This window comes from Papaver somniferum, chromosome 6 (genome assembly GCF_003573695.1).
Source record: "Papaver somniferum cultivar HN1 chromosome 6, ASM357369v1, whole genome shotgun sequence".
NCBI classification, from domain to species: domain Eukaryota; kingdom Viridiplantae; phylum Streptophyta; class Magnoliopsida; order Ranunculales; family Papaveraceae; genus Papaver; species Papaver somniferum.
Genome location: NC_039363.1, coordinates 124510019 through 124525346, shown reverse-complemented (window position 1 = coordinate 124525346; position 15328 = coordinate 124510019). Strand labels below are relative to the sequence as shown.

General features: G+C 38.4%; 1 long non-coding RNA gene across 1 annotated transcript; it reads right to left on the bottom strand.

The window, feature by feature from the left end:
* Positions 1 to 1782: 1782 nt before the first annotated feature.
* Positions 1783 to 4079, bottom strand: LOC113286131. The gene is made up of 3 exons (XR_003329117.1): positions 3952 to 4079; positions 2920 to 3602; positions 1783 to 2313 (listed from the first exon to the last, which is right to left on the bottom strand). It is a non-coding gene; the product is annotated as an uncharacterized LOC113286131 (long non-coding RNA).
* Between the last annotated feature and the right edge of the window lie 11249 nt (positions 4080 to 15328).

The window sequence follows — 15328 nt, the reverse complement described above, 5'->3', positions numbered from 1 at the left end:
TTTGCTAAAGCATCCACAGCTTTATTACAAGACCTGTAAACAAACTCACAAGACCACATAGGGTAGCTATTACACATATTAACACAATTTCTAAGAAGAGGTAAACACTGCCACTGACAACGACTAGTTTGATGCTGTAAAAAGTTATTGATACTCAGATTGTCTGTCTCAAAAATGACATTAAACCAGCCATTTGAAGCTGCTATTTGCATAGCTTCTAACATAACCCAGGCTTCAGCTTGCTCAACATTTATAACTCTTTTCAATGTTCCTCTTCCCATGACCTGTAAACAAACTCACAAGGCCCTTGGTTTGTGTGGGGTCATTTTCTATCTTTGCAACGAAGGACGCCAGAATTCAAGCCTTCTTCTGCTTCATTAAGGAAGTTAATTGTACGGGTTAGGGTTCCAGAGCTTTCAATTGAGTTTTTCGATCGAGAAATACTTAAACATATTGGAAATTTGATTGGGACAGGTATTAAGGTTGACATTACTACGGAAAACATATCGAGGGGTCGATTTGCTAGAATTTGTGTTGAATTAAATCTTGATAATCCATTAGTTTCACAAATTCGTGTTGGTAAGTCTGTGCAAAGAATTGAGTATGAGAGCATTTTTACTTTCTGTTTTAAATGTAGGAAAGCAACCCATAGAGAGGTTGATTGTCCATAATCCAAAGAATTTAGAGGTATCACATAATTCTTTGCCTCACAATGAATCAGGGACAATGGCGATGAATGATAATCAAGCTAATTTTGGTCCATGGATGATAGTTGATCATCAACAGAATCGACGGAGAAATAATTTTCCGGTGAATGAAGGTTCTAGAGGATTTACAGCTGGGTCGGATATGCCCCCTACCCGTCGGACTATTTTGGGGCGGCTTAATACGTTGTTAAGAGAAGTTCCTATGGAATGAACAAAGTTCAAGTTTGTTCATTTTGCTCTCACTATGGACTCAACAAACATGAAAAATGGATGTCCAAACCAGCAATTTTGTTGGTTTGTTGATTGAGTTAAAACATGTAGCGCGCGCTTGATGAAAGGCCGGGCGTTGGAATGAAAAACACGGAGTTGGAAGGAAAAACGCTGGAGTTGGAAGGGAAAACGTTAGCGTTTGAAGCAAAAACGCCCTTGCTTTTCTCTCTCCAAAACCCAGTAGGACCCAATTCTTAGTTTATATTAATAAAATTACTAGTGGGATTCTAAAATATCAGATTTGTTCATTTTGTCTTGGTTTCCTACGGCGGAGAAACATGTTTGTTCATCCACGTGGCTAAACAAATTTTTTAGTTTGTACGTTGCCATTGGAACTGCTCTAACCAAGAAAATGGGTCGTATGCTATCAGGCCCAGTAGAGGAACCAAAGAGGTTTTTTTCCCTAGTAATGGCACAACCGACTGTGGAACGGTAACTAATTCTCGATTAATTAAAGGGAAGGCTGTAAACCTCAACAGCTCAGAGAGTCATGCTCTCATGATGAGGCAGCATGCAAAATTACACCTAATGCTCAGTGAGTCTGCTAGTAATGTTTTTGCTTTTACTTCCCAACCTTCAGAGAATTCTAATCGTTTGAATTGTGCTATTCACCATGGACCTCAACGAATATTATGCGACTCCCACAGAGGAGGACGAGATGATGGAGGAAGCAGCAACAATGCAGAAACTGTTTTCGCGCGACTTACCAAGGCTCTTAATGGAAACATGGATTGTGGGGGATTTAATCCTGCGGACCATGCAACAGGAAATCAAAAGTTGAGGACCCAATTATCAAAGGTTGTTAACAACTCAGTGGCAACATCTAGTGAATCTGAGAGACCTGATGTTTCAACTGTTCAGTCCCCAAGAGGAGGTGGCAGAAATAACGGAGGATATTCACAACCTTATACATTAACTACCTACAATCTAAATAGTGTCACAAAGTAAACCATAGATGTCCTAGACAACAACCTACAAACGACTACGACTAATTTAGCCCATTGCTCCACTCAAATGAGCTTCGGTATAACTCATAGCTGAACTACCTGATGTAATTTTGTTGTTCTAAACGATGTGCGCTTGTCAGAAAAGAGTTCATTGTTCTTGTACTCTCTAAACTTCCATTAGTATCAGTTAAATGTAGGGTAATATCCCTTTACTAAATCTAAACCAGTAACTCCAAATTCTTATACAGGGTTAGATTGCTCTACAGGCGTCCGCCAGGTCTATGGCTCAGGCTTTTGGTTCCTGCTGCTGCTGCTTTTCAGAGTTACGCCAATCTCCTCTACGCCAGCACTCCTCAGCATCAGCTTTACTACCTCCTTGGTTACCTTTCCTGCAACATAAGAGAAAAAAAATTGATTCCTATCAATGAAGAAGATGGATAATAACCAATCCAAAACATCTAGTAATATTGTCACATACTATGGGTCAGTTTCATGACTTTATAAGCCCGAGATAAGATAAAACGAAAGTAAAATAATGTGCACTAGAAGACATAAAAAAATTTGCCCCTTCTATAATAACCCTAAATATGAATCCTATAACGAAATCTAAACAAGGTATATGATTTTCATGTGACTCATCTTATGGTACACAAAAGAAGATCCTTTGACAGCACAAGAGGCTTTGGCTTATCGAATTAAATGCTACACACAAACCTCATCAAGTTAAGCATACAAATGGAGTATTGTATATTCTATTCGACACTGTTAGCATTCTTGCATCGGTCGCCAAAAATCTGAAGCTTAGTAACTTTTACCTATTAGGATTTATACTACTGTGAATGTATTCTCTATGGTACTCGTCAGCTTGATACCACACGGCTATTTATTTCAGTTACTAGACAACAATGAAAGAAGAAGATAACAACACAAAAAAAAAAGTTCAAAACTAGTAACTGCTAGTTACATTGTTATAGGGTCCATAAAATTATACGAACCTTTCTTTTGCAGCAGTTTCTTCCTCTTTAAAAAAAGCATTTCCATGCAACTTAGTAGCAGCTGCTTCATCTACCTCGAGGTATCCCTGAATTCAAACCAATCAAAATCATACCTTTTCACGCTCCCAAACAGAAAATTCCAACTCATACGCAGGCTTTCATCTAGCAAGAAGATTCAATATAGGCCTCTTGGAGACGCCAGAACATTCTCCATCAGTCGAGACAGGTGGAACCACATGTGGTTGTTGATCAAGCGATTTAGATACCTTATCTTGCTCAGACCAGCTAGAAACTTGCTTGATACCATCAATTTCTTTTCTAACACCCGAAGCATTTGGAACACTTTGATTACTTTAATGGCACCAAGCATTTGGTTATTCCCACCTACAGGAATGAATTAACCAAAACGACTTCCACCAGTTGTGTATTAGGGCATTGGTTTTTTCAGCACATGTCGTCTTGCAGATGTCACTGAATCAGCTTTATCACTGAAGGTTCTTCTTGACGGTTTACGTTCGTCCTCGTCAAAGTTGTTCCTCCCTCTATCTATATGAAGAGATAACAATGAATCTATATCATCAAATTTTCGGTTAGTACCAGAAGATACTGGGCCTAGGGGATGATTAGATCGTTTCGTTGGAATTCCACCACCACCACCACAATCTGATGAAGACCTTGTAACTCTACAACAACAAAAAAAGAAAGAAATTAAATCTTTCATAGATCTAGTTAATTACACCGAAAACAACAATCAAAATCACTGATAACAGACAGAGAGGTGGGTGGGTCCAAATTTTTTTTTTTTACCGCTTAATGCTGTTGATGCTTCATGAAAAAATTTATGACTTGTTCGCCATAAACGCAAGGCTACATTAATTAAACAAAAGTGGAGATTTCTTTTTTTCTATGGTGCTCCACCCAACCAAAGATTCGAACTAGGGTTTCAATAACAAAGCTAAAGATCGGATGCTTAACAAATACTAATCAAAAGTAAATTATAAGGAATGAAAGGGTTCAAGAAAGGGCACTAACTTTGCTCGAGGAGCTGAAGGACGAAGGTCAGGAGAACCGCCACGATTATTCTTTGCCATTTTCGTTTTCTTCCTTGTGCAACTCTCGCTCTCGTGCTATTTCTTTCTCTAACTTTCCCTCGAGTCTTTCTCTATGAATGACACTATGGTGCCCTATTTTCCTTACGCTAAACATTATGGTGCCCTATTTTCCTTCTCTATCCCTGTTACGTTGGGAAAAATCTCCAATGACAACTATTATGATCTCTCATTTCCCTATTTGTGTAGGGATATCCGTTCCCTACTATTCAAAGTGGATCACATATGATCCCCATAATAGGGAAGGAAAATGACAGTTTTCCCTTGGCAGTTAAAACGGAAATTAAGGTAACATTTTATACTGTAACTAAGTTTAGTTTCTGTAATTTTATTTGTTTGACCTTTTTTATTTTACACCTCTTTCACACTCGAACCTAACCATCCATCATTTATAACGGTATTATCTTCTCCATCGCCGGATCTCAACGGTTATTTATTCAAAAATCTTCTATAAATACAACTCTAACTCTCTACTCCAAATCCTCTTCTTACAAGTAGTTTTTTCACTTAAATCTCTCAAATTATCTTCTTGAAGAGTCTTTTTAATTTTCCTTTGCTCATCATAATATCGCAACCTCAAAAGGAAAAAAAAACATAGAGCGAGATTTAGTATTTTGGAAGATTCTCACATTATTACTACGTATTGTGCTCTAGATGGAGGTAATTCTAAAGATAAGAATAAGTTATATGAAATGGTTTTTTATAAATTCGTAGAAGCTTGTGGTGGGAATCCGTATGAACGTACTATAAAAAGTGTTCGTAATAGGTTTAGGCAATCAAATTGGAAATGGATAATTTATCTGAATGTGTTGCAAGAGTCAATGCAAATGATTCGGGCCTGGACCTTAATAACCGGGTATGTTATCTAAACATGTCATTATAGTTGTTGTATATGTTGTTTATAAACAATTTAATTTATGTATATCTTACTAGGTATCAGTTGGGGCTTACGGTCCCGGCTCAACCTCTCTGGTTATTATTTAAATATGTATTTAAGCTGGATTTAGTCCGCAACTTATGTTGCAAAATCTTACGCATTTGCTTTATTTTATTTTTATTTATGCCTTAACAAACCGTATAAATTGTTAACACATAATAAGTTATATCCAAATATACATTGTAATTAGTATTGTCACCAGCATTTACGTTTGATGTGGATTTACTGAAGCAATTGTTTTTATTTGGTACTTAAGGTAATTTCATTTCATATAACCTAATAAGTAAACACCTAATAACATCGTACTAATAGTTCTAGTCAAAATATATCTTGATTAATTTCATCAATATTTATTCCTGATTAAATTTAAAACCAATCATTGTTACTGAAAACCGAAATAAAGAAATCAAAAGAACGAATGGATCCATGTTGGCAACTATAAATTAGTTTAGTATAATTCGTAATGGTGATAACAATGAGAGAGCAACAAATAAAGTGACATGTTTCTCTTCAAAACATATTTCAATATAATTAGAGAATGATGCAAAACAAAAGTGGTCAAGTTAGGAAAATTTTCCATGATTGTTGGCGTTTTACTTTGAAAGTACGGTATGGTAGTCTTTTTTGACAAAACAGATGTGATTACCTACTTAATATCAAACATTAGACTTATTTGTATTTATTGAATTTGATTATTCATAATTGTCAAGGCGATTTAACTTACCGTCTATGATTTAAATTTGTCTAAATATAGTTGTTTAAGGTTGTACCGGGACATGATTTTATCATTCAACTTATTTAACATGTCATTGTGAGCCTAATATGGTCAAGATAAGAGCATACATGTTTAAGTATCTGCTAAAAGCAAATATGTCAATGTGAATACACAAGTGACATGCAGTAGAGTGAAGGGACTACAATGCATCAATGTGTTTAAGATCCTAGTTTAGCTAAAAGAAATTAGTATATCAGTCTAATCAATTCGGAACATAAACAGTATTCCGATTTATAACCAACTATCATTGGTTAAAATATGAAAAAATTACTTAGACCCTCAATGATCTTCACATGTCACTGTCAATTTACTGAAGATACTACTTTAGTGTGAATTTATGATGCTTCCCAATCATGAATATTCTTATTATAAGATCATTAATGATGCGGTGTATTTTATTAAATACACGCCGATCGGGAAAACATAATGTAATATCATCTTATTATACACCTAAAATATATATCAGTTAAATGAATAATAAGCCACCATGAATAAGCTCTCATGGTGTAACCCAGTCGAATGCATTATGTTTTCTGAATTAGGTTGATTCTAGAATTAGACGCATAAGCTCGATGGGTTTACTAGCGTCATATCTATAAACAATTGCTTAACAAAATCCCTCTGTCAGGTTTTGCAGTTTACTACTTGTGTATGGAATTTAGTGACTATTACAAGTATCACCAATCCCAATACTAGTAGATAAATTATTATTAGTTTAATTCTAATGGCCAATTGAATAACCCAATAATAATCTTAGACACTAAATATAATAGAGACAATCGACAAGAGAAATCAACTTAAAATAAATATGTAAAAAGAATTATAATTCCATTATTCAGGACTTTGAAATCATCCTTAATCAAAAAAAAATTAGCTAGACATAACTAAAAATATTTACAAAAGAATAAAAGAGAAATAAAAGGGATAAAAGTATTCTTTATTTTGTCTTGTATCTAGAGAAAAAGAATGGGAGAAGAGGTTGTTTTTCCTTTGGATTTTGGCTCCTATTTATAGCCTTCAAATAACCCTAATAGATCCAAAACTCCCGTACTAGATAAACCGTACCAAGTCGGTTAATAGAGTTATAGTTTATTCAAAGAACAAGAGATGTTGATTCGGTATATGGGACGTACGCTGGTAAAATGCAAACGCGGTTTCCGATTGGCTATCACTTCAATAAGACCTATGTGTTATCATCTGCTCCGTTGATCTATTCTGCTTCGCTGCTCTAACTTTTCCAGATTTCTCACTCTTGGTCAGAACTTTAAATATATGTACCAATCCGTATTTTGTATTCTCAAAATTAATGCAGCCTGGCCCCACCATACGCATCAAACAGATTCTCCCAGAGACAAAATCTTCTCTCTGTTCGTTTCCCGGTCTTCTATTCCCTGATTTCTTGTTAAAGTTTCTGAATCCACAAACCACGATAAATCTTCATCTTGCTGCCATGCATTTCTCAACTTCATCATGAATGGTAGCAACATCTTCTCATCACCGTTATAATCATCACTGTCAATGAGTTATTGACTGTTGATAATCAGTGGCATCCTCACCATCTCCATATAGAAATCTTCTATTTGAAAGACTCCCAATGGGTTTTTGGCCCTTCTTCACTTGTGACTTTACTTTTGTAGCAATTTTCACTTCTTTTGGATGATTTATCTAACAACACATAAATAAGATAAAACAAACGTATTGTACAATAATTTTCAAGGAAATTAACAATTACTAGCATGAAATTGACACAAAATATATGCAAAATATGCACTTATCAAATTCTCCCACACTTAGCTTTTGGTAGTTCTTGAGAAAACTACCTAATACAAATCCCCTTCGTTGAGGATACAGTTACACTTAGCATATGCAACAAGCTTTTAAACCCCTAGGTGTCCCTAGTGGATGAGTTATAGTCTCGTGAGGGCTTACTAGAGGTATATATGCCCACTGAAAAAGTGGGGGTCTAACTGTTAGAGAAGTGCTCGTTCGAACTCACAAGCGTTGCTATCTCAAGCTTGTTTGTCAAGTTTAATTGTCAAAACTATGAGTCTTGATTTCAAGTCTACCTATAGTTGTGTCTCAGATTACGATAGAATGTGTAGTTGAGCTTTAAACTTCACGGCGTTCACCGATTGAAGACGAAGAACTACTAAGGGGAGCTTGTGGAACTTCATCAACAAAAGGTATGTGGATACTTGAACTCATCTACCACTCAGAAGTCTATTTCTATTCTATCTCCTATTGAGACAAAAGTCGTATAGATATATAGACTTTACTTTATATAAATTTGATATTTCGAGCCGAGTTTAACTCGCTTACATATTTCTCGAAATATGTGTTGGTAAGCTTTCGCTTTAACCAAGTTCATCTTTTATTCTTTATGAAAGTCAAAAGATGATCATGTGAAAACCTCCTAGTAACTTCTTATATGATTTGTATGAGACAATCATTTGATGTAGACTCGGAATGTTTCGTATTGATCACTTGAAAATTGTTTTGAAGCTAATAGTTTATGTGAGAAAACTATTCCCGTCTTTAAAGAATGTTTCAATGATTAAAATTGAGTTTAGAACAATTTAACCATGATTGGATATAACACGGTATGTGTACTTGTAAGCTAACCGTTGCAAATGTATTCCAAGTCCGCGAACTTAATGTGCATATCTGTATGCGTACTGATTCAACAGTTGAAGTCCGGGAACTATAGTATGCATACCCTTATGCGTACAGATTCCACTGAGTTCAGTCATGAACGACAATATGCGTACTCCTTTGCATACTGGAGAACAAGACCAGGTCCGGGAGCTTAGGTATTTGTACCCGTTTGCGTACCTGAGTGGGTTAAGTTCTAAAATCGATTGTTCATGAACAAATACATTTATTTAATAAGAAAATGCAATCTTTGTAAACCGTGGCTATAATGTTTGTTAGAGCACTGCTCGGTCGGACTCGCAAGCGTTGTTACCTCAAGCTTGTTTGTCAAGTTTAGTTTCCAAAACTATAAGTCTTGATTTCTAGTCTACTTATAGCTAAGTCTCGGATTAGGATAGAAAGTGTAGATGAGTTTAGACTTCATGGCGTTCATCGATTGAAGACGAAGAACTACTAAGGGGAGCTTCTGGAACTTCATCAACAAAAGGTATATGGAGACTTGAACTTATCTATCACTCAAAATTATATTTCTACTCTATATCCTATTTGAGGAAAAAGTCACATAGCTATATAGACTTCGATTATACACATTTGATATTTCGAGCCGAGTTTAACTCGCTTACATATTTCTCGAAATATGTGTTGGTAAGCTTTCTCTTTAACCAAGTTCATCTTCTATTCTTGACGAAAGTCAAAAGTTGATCATGTGAAAATCGCTTGGTAACATCTTATATGATTTGTGTGAGACAATCATTTGGTGTAGACTCGGAATGTTTCGTATTGATCATTCGATTACTTGGAAATTGTTTTAAAGCTAATAGTTTGTGTGAGACATCTATTCCCGTCTTCTAAGAATGTTTCAATGATTGAACTGGGAGTTTAGAACAATTAACCATGATTTTATATAGCACCGTATGCGTACTTGTATGCTAACTGTTGCAAGTTATTCCAAGTCTGGGAACCATAGTATGCATACCTGTATGTGTACTGGTTGGCTAGTTGAAGTCCGAGAAATTAGTATGCATACCCGTATGCGTACCAGCGTAAGTTCAAGTCTGGGAATTCAACTGAGTTTGGTGGTATGCGTACCCACTCACGCCTCATCAATTTGTTAGATAACGAGTCTGAATTCAATTTTCGTCCATGGGTATCTGTTCCTAGTTTTGTTTCTCAGTTGATCGCTTTTAATGCTGGAGAGAATAACATTTTAAAATCTGGTACATACCTTAGTGATGGTGGAATATCTTGAAAAGATGAGGGTACCCAAATAAACCGCAATCTTTTATTTATCAACCTATAAGTCCATTACCAAGTGTGATCGTCTATGGACAGAGTCGGGACAGTAAAACAACTTCGATATAAACTTGGTGTGATCGTATATGGATACAAGATTGAGACAATACAACAACAATATTACTTGTGTGATTGACTATGGATTCAATATCTAGGCGATACGAAAACGAAGTGATCACTTGATAATATATTCGGTAATAAACTGAAACTCTATAGGATCAATGTGAAGTGCTAAGAAATTAACGTACAAGTTCAATTTACTTTATTTATAATAAAACAATTATAATGTGGAAAAATAAAGTAAATGGCACGGCGAAATTTTATTAACGAGAAAACCGCAAATGCAGAAAAACCCGGGACCTAGTCCAATTTTTGAATACTCTCATAACTAAGCCGCTATACAAAATCTAATACCAACTTCGTATAATTGAGACCGAGTAGACTACCCCTAGATACTTAGTTTCCTCAGTATCCATGCGCCTTCGACTTCTAGAGTCACGCACGTGAATCACCAATCCTTTAGGTCGTATTCCAAACAGTAAAGGATAATTCTGTTTGGTAACCACTCTATTCAATCTTGGTAATAAGATATTATGAGTTGTTTACAAAGTCTCTTCTATTTAATCTAATAAACTCCCTTGTCTGGTTAGATCAATCTATATTTTGATTACCGAAATAATCAAACTTCATATGCGCAATCAACCAATATAGATCTCAAAGAGAAATTATAAGGTGATGTCGATCTCAGGAAACTAATCAATTAAGTCTATCAAAGATAAACATGATTCTAGTTGGATCCCGACCGATCAATTCACAGGATTCGAAAACTAATAAGAAAAACTTTGTCGTCTTCAATAATAACCTGCACAACACTATTTGAAATCTCTTGTGATCAATCACGCACAAAACAGAATATATTAACAATGGATTATCACAAGATTTCTTTAGATCCAAAAATGGTTCTAAAGATCCCGTCAATATTTTGATCTAGTTTGAGTAGGCCTTTGTTTGAGGGTGAAAACCGTTTCTGCTGATTTTGGTAATTTTGGGTGTGTGGGTGAGAAACGAATCTAAACCTTAAACAATATACTGCACGAGAGTACTTTTGATTCGAGAGATCAATCTGTACAATCCTGGCCTAAACCAAGAAATGGCCGTTCCAGGATTGCTTCGGTCACAAAGTGAAGCAGAAGGGTTGGTCTTAGGAAGGGAAGCGAAGAAAGTGTTGAGACCAGAATAGTTGATTCTGGAAGTGTGGGTGTTTTGTGACTTGTATCAGAAAGTAGAACTGGTGAGCCGGATGGAAAGCTACCAGTTGATTTCTAGATACTGTGTGTTGCCGACCAAAAACTTGTTTCTTGGTGTAAATAGGTAAGACCTATTTATACAAGTCATAGTGAAACATACCCTGGTCTCGTAGGAAGTGGAAACGATTGAGTGGTGGAAGAAAAGAGTAACGTGTAACTTCCAGACGTTATGTTTCCATGATGAAGAAGTGAATTCGTGTAACCGCCGGTCATTACTCTTCCATGATGAAGGAAATTAATTGTTTGCATCGTTACTTTTCACCACCATTAATTATCCTACTTCATGACACTTTCTTGTAATGGGCGCATTGCACGCCGCACGCTGTAAACCGCCAGACCAATACCCTGATGATCATCCCCCAGTTTGTGACATATTTTGATGTCTCGAGTGTTTTCGTGGAAAACATGTAGCACTTTGCTGCGTGTGACAAGTTAAAATTAAGAGGCTTGTCGCAGGTAAATAGCATGTAATGCTAGGCTCGTCTTGGCTAGTCGCCTAAAACTTGTCGGTAGCTCATCAGTTCGGTGGCGAACTTGGATGGCTGAGATTGCATCTCATGAAGAAGGATGGCCATTGATTATGGCCACATCTTGTTTTATAGCGAAGTGGAGTCAGCCACATGTTAATGATAGCCATGGAATGGAGGCATGCTAGTAGCGCGACATAGTGGTATGCCAGTGACGTCGCAGCATGGTCGAAGCTAAAAATTGGCTCCGCAGCCAAAGTTAGGGTTTGGCGTCGTGGAAGGATTTGGCGTGGCCAAGTCTTGGAGTCGTGGAAAGATTTGGCGTAGCCAAGTTTTGGCGCCGTTGGAAGGATTTGGCATGGCCAAAGCTTGGCGCCGTGGAAGAATTTGGCGTGGCCAAGTCTTGGCGCCGTGGAAGGATTTGGGCGTGGCCAAGTCTTAGCGCCGTTGGAAGAATTCTCCGTGGAAGAATTATGGCTTGGCGTGGCCAAGACGCCGTGGAAGAATTCTCCGTGGAAGAATTAGGGCTTGGCGTGCCCAAGGCGAGGTGGAAGAATTAGGGCTTGGTGTGGCCAAGGCGTCGTAGAGTCGGACCCATGTGTGGCGTGTCAACATTGGCCCTGTTGCCACGCCAATCCTGTTTCTCTGGGAACGTTATTCGGCTTTGGTAGCAATTTTCTCAAATTAGGGTTTGTCGAATACCCTAATTAGTGCACGTGGCGTGCGGCATGGCGCTACTTTTGTACAAATGGCGCCATGGATATTCCAAAAGAACCATGGCAAGGGCATAGTCTGGAAACGGCCACATGAGTAGGAATTTTCGTGTGGTGGCTGTAGTCTAGTGGTAAGAATTCCACGAAGTGGCATGTTTGCGAGGTAGCATGTTGCGAAGTTGGCACGTTGCGAGGTTGCCGCGGTAGGGTGCGTTTGGCCTTTAATGTATGGTGGCATTAGAGAAACCTCATTGGCCACAAAAGGGGTCCGGCCAAACATAAGGCGCGACCACACTTCTGGTGAGGCTGTGGCGCCTTTAGGGCGACCTGATTGGTCAATGGGAAGTGGGGCCGGCAAGCTAGGGCGTGGCCGCACTTCCAGTGCGCTGCGGAAGATTTAATTAATTTTTACAAGCAAGGTCTAGTGTATTGCGCGAGGCACGAAACTCTAACTTCTACAAGTTAGTCAGGATGATTGACTGAATTCTATGTGTCGACACAGAGTTCTTTTAAGTTAGTTACAAGAGAGAAGCATGCTTTTATGATTGAATACCTTATGCAAAGATCTTATTCTTGATACTTGGAGATTCGTGCTACTCTGATGTGAGTGAACACAAATCTTCATGCCATGTCAACATTAAGAGTTCAGCCGGGGAACATAGCATAGAAGGCGTTCATAGGAACTTATATTAAGTGAATATACGCGAGGCGCCGAAATTTACAGAACATCTGGGATTCGCCAGTCTGGATAAATTTCATGTAAGTATATTGAGCGACTCATAAATTTTCCAGTGGAGAGGTTAGCACACGTGGCTCTGTTTCCTTGCAGAGTGACGTCAAATCAGATGCAAGGTTTTACGATTTTAACCCTAAGCTAAAAACCACCATCAACATTAAGTCTCCTACTTAGCACGTAGCAATGGCGTTGTTGCGGGGTAAGCATGAGATGGTGACATACAAGAGCAAAATCGAAGAGGGCAAGGCGTGAAGAGTTTTCCAGGGAAATTTAACTAACCTTTAGCGGAAGGAATGAGGAATCCGTGATCCTTTTATTGACGACTTGACACATTTCCGGCTTGACCCAGGGGGTGTTGGTGTAGATTTTTGCTTCCCGGAACATTGGTGCCAATTTGGGCCATGGGGTGGTGAATATGGCGCTTCCGGCTTGGGAATGGCGGACGACGCGGATTTGAACGGTGGAGATTGCGTTGCTTTGTACGACGAAGATGGTGCTTCAATCTTGGCCGAGCGGAAATGAAGCTGCAGAATTGCGAATAACACGACTAGCTTGGAAAGGCCGATGGTACGGCTAGCTCGGCATGGCGGATGGCACAGCAAGCTTGGCATGGCGGATGGCGTAGCTAGCTTGGAGTGGAGGATGGACGCGGGTAGATTGGCATGGAGGATGGCGCGGCTAGCTTGGAGTGGCGGATGGACGCGACTAGCTTGGCATGGCGGATGGCGCGTTGGCTTGAGAAGGTCAATGGAGCATTGGCTTGTTTGGAAGGCCAATGGAGCGTAGGATTGCTTGGAAGGCCAATGGAGCGTTGGCTTGGGAAGGCCAATGGAGCGCTAGCTTGGGAAGGAGAGGATGGCGCTGGTTAGGGCTCGACTGCAACGTGGAGATGGCGCTGGCTAGGAGCGGATTCTTGGGGCTTGAACGCGGACCGTTGGCGTTGGCGTGGAGCGGTAGAGATGGCCGTTTGGGAGCGAACTATTTGGCATTGTCTTGGCCGCGAACTGGTGGCGCCATGGAGCGTTGCCTTCGCGGGCCCGACTGCCTTTTTCCGTGCATAGCTTAAGCGAGAAACCTTCCTCCATTCTAATTCCAAAAGTGTTGTGCTTATAAAAGGAAACCTTCTTCCACCCAAACTCCAAAGTAATATGTGTATAAAAGGGATCGCACATCTTTTTTTTTTTTTGTAATATTGGCTTTGTTTTCACCTCTCCGCGTTAGCAGCAAAGCAGAGAAGTAGGCGAGCGCACTCCAGGTATGTGTTCCAACATTTCTTCTCTTCTTTTCTTTTTTTTGTTGTTGGTGTAAACCCTATACATATTCATATTCTCCATGAACCTGTAGAAATACTTTTGTATGAATGATTCTTCCCTGCTAGCAGTATCGTAGTAATATTAGCCATCACAATAGTAAGGAGGCCAATTATTATGCAAAATAGGCGCGCGCGAATGGGTGGCTTCCGTTAGTTCTTCTCCCGTGAAAACCTAGCTTTAAGGTTTTGATAAGTGCATAATTCATATGATTTTAGTGTACATTCCATACTTGTTTTAGCTATTATTCTTGCATATTTTCGTATTATTACTCTTGTTTTCTCTTGTTTGCCTCTATTAGGTGAATCATCCACAAAGAAGCTACAAAGTGCTGAAAATAGCTAGGAAGAGAAGTATTCCAAGTATCTAAGTGCCAAAGTCCAAGAGAAGTGGAAGATATGCGATGAAAAGAAGCAAAACACACACAATAAAGAGACGGGCAAAATACCGATCTTAACTCATTCAAATTAAGGAATTATCATCATCATCTTGAAGATAATTGAAAGATAAAAAGAATGAAAAAATAATGAGGTCATTCCTAGTTCGGATGAAGAAGTTATGGCCAAAACAGTTTTATCAAATACCGAAGACAGTGAAGTCCGCGAACTAGGTTTGCAGACTGGGTTCTTAGACCTAATTCGGAAAATTTCTGCTGGATTTTGAAATTTGCGGACTGGGTTCGGGAAATTAGCAAATGGGAAACGTGTATTTACTCCTTGGAAGACCTAAGGGCACGTTTGGATTCGTTATTTCGGGTCGGGTTTCTAAACCAAATTAAATACGTGAAGACCAAGCAATGTAAACCTATAAAAAGGTGTTAGGTTATGTAAAATGATATCATATCATAAGGTCACGAAATTGTAAGCTTGGAGAGTAGAAACATCACACGAAACTATTCTCAATCGTAACGTTATCTTTTTACTTTTCTCAAATGTATATCATGGATGTTTCTACATCCATGAGTAGCTAAACACCTATTGATTGAGGATGAATTCTAAGTTGTAAACTTGATTTTATTTAATATATGAATCTATTTTGATTTCTTCATATGATTATCGTTTGTGTTTACTATTAAAATACTTATGATTGATTGATAGATTTTTTAGGTGG